The sequence below is a fragment of the Propithecus coquereli genome, unplaced genomic scaffold (assembly GCF_000956105.1).
Source record: "Propithecus coquereli isolate 6110/MARCELLA unplaced genomic scaffold, Pcoq_1.0 Scaffold193, whole genome shotgun sequence".
Classification (NCBI taxonomy): Eukaryota; Metazoa; Chordata; class Mammalia; order Primates; family Indriidae; genus Propithecus; species Propithecus coquereli.
The window spans coordinates 1,285,146-1,290,402 of NW_012144190.1; positions in this window are offsets into that span (position 1 = coordinate 1,285,146).

A 5,257-nucleotide genomic window follows, 5' to 3' on the forward strand; every position below is an offset into this window, starting at 1 on the left:
TGGTTCCTCACCATCATCTGTCCTCTGGGTACAATTAAAATTGGTCTCACGTGTTTCTTTCTGCTATTGTAATGTGACTACTGGACATTTTGCGTTCCGTACGTGGCTCCCATTTAGCTAGAGTCATACCGGGAGCCTATTGGGCGGAAGATGGAGCAGCGCACAGAGTCACTGAAGCCCTCCTGCACTGTCACCGTCTGGCACTTCCAGCCCAAATCTCAAACCCCGAGCCAGGGCCCCTGTGGGGAAACGAGGATGCCCAGCCCAGCCCCCACCCCTAGCAACTATACGCGGAGTCGTCGAGAGGGTTCACTGTGTTCCTGCAAGTGCAGGCTCAGAACAGCCTGGTCTGGCCCACAGCGGACCTCCCAGCCCAACAGTGAGTGGTCAGCGGCCAGTCTGAGATGGGGCGACTGAGAAGATGGAAGGACAAAAGGGAAGTGAAACGTCTGCTGTTCCTCCTGCACCACTTCTGACTTCTGCACAGCTGTGACTTGCCCCGGCCACACTCGCCCTCCCCTCCCCGGGACAGGACAGTGCCCTCTGCTGGCCGTGGCCCTCACCGCTCCTGCAGCCTGGGCACGGGCCTCCCACCTGTGAGGCGGGGTCCCCTGGGGGCCGGGCTGAGGTGAGGCAGACCCTGGAGGGGCACCCGCGGTGGCAGACGGGCAGACACACGGTCACAGCCTGGCGTGATCGAGCTGAGCCGGCGGGAGCCCAGAGAGGGAGTGAGGATCTGCCGGAGGACGGGACAGGTGAGCGGGGAGGGGAAAGGTGCGCAGGATTGTCAGGGAGGCGCGTTCACCCCACAGCAGCGAGCAGCATGGACGGAGCCAACGACCGTGGAGGAAACAAGAGTGAGAAAACTGCCCACGGTGAGCTTATGTCCTAGTATAATTGAGTAGGAACAAGTGTTCCAAAGTGTGCAGGGCGGAACGTGAGAGAAAAATAAAGCAGCGTTAATCAAGAGGACAGAGAGGTCAGGGTGGGAGAGTAGCGTGGCTTTACTGGCTAAAAGGAGTATTGGCGGATAAACGCCCATGGCACCGCCCACCGCTTCTCATTGGCTCCAGCCCTCAAGAATCTGCTGGGCTCATAATGGGGGGAGGGACTTGCACTTTCAGTTCCTGATTGGCTCTGGCAGCTGTGCCTCAGTTCCCAGAGGCACGTGACCATGGGCCCAAAGCTGCCTTTCCCTTATTGGTTGGCTGAGGAGGAGCATACAGCTGCTGATTGGCTAAAGGTAGGCCTATGCAGCCCCTGATTGGCTGTGGGGTGGATGCGCTCTCTGTGAGGCTCCCTGGCAGGACCCACAGTGGCAGTTGGGCGTCCACACCGCCTTCCCTGCTCACAGAGCAGACGGTGACTCCCCGCATGGGTCCCCACCTGTCTGGCTGGTGTCCCTGGCATTCGTGGGTGAGGAACTTGCCTTGGGGCTCCATAAACTGGGCTTCCCGGAGAGCGGGGCTCCCCCGTCAGCCAGGATCCCTCACTGGGGGATCCCTGAGCCCGAGGCAGCCGCGGGTCGTTAGGCCGCCAGGGCGGAGCCCCTTGGTCACACAGAGCCCGATTCTGCGTCAATAATGTGGTGACGCTGCGGACTAGTCAGTGAGCTCACAGGAGCCGTGTCTGTTCTCAGCCCGTCACCGCGCCGGTCACCGGGCTAGCGCGGAGGGCAGCCCGCGGCCAGCTGCCCCTGTAAGGCAACCAGGTGAGTGGTGTCGGTTAGGGATCAGGTGAGTGTCCTTCTGACTCAGAGCCCAGTTCACTTTTCAACCAGTTAATCAGAGACTCCGCCCCTTCCTAACCTGCCCTGTTCATCGGTTAGGCTCCCACGAAGTCAGTCTCTTAGGGAGTCAGTCCCCGATAGGGCTCTCGGTGGCTGGTCACGCCGTTATCCCTTGCGTGTCAGGTAATTGGTTTCACACTGTTAGTCCTTGGTTTTCCTAGAAAATCAGTTTTGAGGTCAGTCATCCATAAGTCAGTACTGATGGGCTGCAGCCCCCGCCCACCCCTTTTGGCCCCTTTGGCCTCAGACACCTTCTTCAACCTCTCTGCTCCCGGCTCTGAAAAAGTCCACGTTTGAACCTCCCACTTCATCTCCTCCCACTCCTCTTTTGGGGAATGGGGTGGTGACTGAGTCACCAGCTGCGCTCTGCAGCCAACAGAAGTCACTGGTGTCCATGCAGGGGACTCTTCCCTTCTCACCTGACTCAGCTTCACGTCTGTGTTTCCTAAGGCCCAGGGATGTTCCCACCTTCCTGACAAAGCCCAGGGGCCCAGCCCATTCCCAGTGGTCAGGTTGAGTGTGGATGCAGCTGCTGCTGCAGGTTCAGGCCAGCACCAGGGTAGCCAGGGAGGTCCAGGATCCAGCAGGATCCGCTGGACCTCAGGCAGCGGGGACAGGGGGATTGGGACATCAGTGGGCAGGGGAGGTGGGCATTGAAAGCTAAAAGTTCAACCAGATGGCAGAAAGTGGTTGCCCAGTTTCATCAGCAACACTTTTTTCTCTCCTGCTGGGTCCTTGGGTCTGCTTGGACTGAGAACCTGGGCTCCAGTCTTCCCAGGGCAAAGATTCTAGGGGACAAGCATCTCAGGAACCAGGTGACTGATGCCCCATTTTGTGTGTCTGTAATGTGAGTGTGTATGTTTCCTTGGTCAGTGTTTATATATCCGTGGTGTGTGTCTATGTATATGTGTGTGTTTGTGTCTCTGTGAGTCTGTGGACCATATGCACACATCTGGAGTATGGGTGTATATGTGTGCTGTGTGTTTAAAATATGTATGTGTTTGTGGGAGTGTGACTATATATGTGTATCTGTGGTCTCTTTGTGCATATGTGAATTGCGTATCTCTATAAGTGCCTACAGTGTGTGTGTATACAAGTGCATACTCAAATGTCAGTTACTCAGTGATGAGGTCATGGACAACATATTAAGAGTATAATCCATCCCCTATTCCCTATATATCTTTACTGTCTTTTTTTCGGCAAACTTGTTATTGCCGATCAACATAATATCACATCTACTTAATTATTCTTTACCATTCTCTCCCACTATTAAAATGTAAGCTTCATGAAGGGTTTTGTGCCTCTTTCATTTACTGCTGAATCTTCCCTTTCTTGAAAAAATCTTGGCATATATTAGGTGCTTGTTAAATACTTATTTGAAAATTGTAAGGAAATTTAGAAGAAGCAAAATAGGAGTGGAGAGCAATGATGTTGGAGGGCAAGTCAGGGAAGGGATCAGTGGTGGGGTTTTTATCAGCCAGTGAGACTGACATGTTGCTGATACAGTTTATGTGACTGTCCACACTGTGTCTGAACCAAGTGTCACTAACTGAGGGAGAAGTAACCAGTAGGCAGGAAACTCTAATTATGCCCGAGGACTGGTGTTTTCCATGTGCATCCTTATTTAATCCTCACAGCAACCCGGTGAGATAGGACATCTTGCACTCATTTTGCAGAGCAGGAAATTGAGACATGGAGGGCAAAGTAGCTCATCCAGTGTCATGCTCTCAGCATGTAAAAGTGCATAGATTTGTTCCCAGGTCTCTGGGAACGAAAGATAATGTTAATATAGCAGGAAACTCACAAATGATGTATTAACCCATTGTCTATGGGGTGTTAAATCTGCATGAATCAGCCTTTGGTCTCCCTTCCCATAGAGGATGTGGATCTTCTGGCTCAGTCCAATGTTCCTGTCACTTCCTCACTGTGTCCTCATCTCTGAGTAGTAGCTGGAGGTGCCCTCCGAAGGATTCATCCTAGGGAAGCTCAGGGAGGCATAACACAGCTCCTCCTCCATCCCCACGGTGGAGGTGGCCCCCAACGAGATTGATGGGTCAGTGGAGCCATGGGACTTGGACGTCTTCTGGTGTTCCTGTGGGAGAGGAGGGAAGGCAGCCAGAGAAGGGCAGTAGGAAGGGGACCAGGAAAAGGCAGAGAAGGTCCATGAAGTGAGTTTGATTCTGAGAGGATATTTATTCACTCTTCGATTCTTTCATCAAACATTTCCTAAGGTCCACTTATTCAGTTAATGAACACATAGAGCATGTACAGATTGATTTCCAGTTCTCCTGAACACTCACACAGATCTCTACAGAAAACATTATTATTTTACCCATTTTACAGACAGGAAAATGAAGTCTCAGAGGAGTTAGATACTTCCCAGGGTAACACATGTATTGACCATGAGCTCAACCCCAGAGCTCTCTGAGACCTCCTATGTGCTGGGAGCTAACTCCACAGGCAGGGAGCAAAGCAGAGGTGGGCCCTGCGACCTCCAGCACTGAAGGAGATGAAGACAGAAGCAGACTGGTAATAAACTTGCAACAGTGACACCGCACAGGTGAACATGAGAGAGTAGAAGAACAGAGGTCTTATCAGACCTAACCTGTCCTCGTGCAGCTCACAGTGTGGTGGGGAAGCCACGGGAGTACAGTCACCACAAGAGGTGAAGAGCTCTATGCAAATAAGCCCAGGTGGTGTCATGGGAGACAGGCAGTCAGATTCTGCCAGAAATGGCAAAGATTTAGAGAGCGTAGCCATTTCCTGCTGCAGGCCCATTTCTGGCCTCTAGATTTATTACAACATGTCTCAAGAGTCCTTGGCACTCACAGTTTCTACTTCCTCCCCTTCCATTCTCTCTTGAACTCTCTGCAATGAAGATATATCTCCACTAGGCTACCAGATCTGCTTTTGCCAAGATCAGCTGTGATACTACTTACGTAAATTCAAATGGTCATTTTCAGTCCCTATCTTACTGGACTTATCAGTATTGTAAACAAATGACCAGCCTCTCTTCCCTGAAGCTCCATGTCCTCTAGCCACCAGGACCCCATGCTTGTACTCTCCTGGTCATTCATTGCTCTTCCCTAGCTGCTCCATCTCAGTCTTCTTGCCATTTACACCCCATCTCCCTGACACTAAAAGCTAGAATTTCCCAGGATTTTGTCTGTGGAACTGCAAGGAGAGACATAGGGACCTTCTTGTATACAGTGTGAGTTAATAAAAGCTTGAGAAGTACAAGGAATTTTATCCTAGTAATCGTTGACAATGTGAGATGCGTAGAAAAATACCTTCTGATGAATAAGAAAGAGCAGATGAATAACATGCAAAAAACCCTTTCTCACCAGGCAATATCCCACTGGAATTTTTTAGAAGGATCAACTGCATTGAACCGATGGGAGTGTGCCTTCGCTGGAGACAGTTTTGAATATGGAAATGTCATCATCACTTAGCAGGACAGGTTTTCTA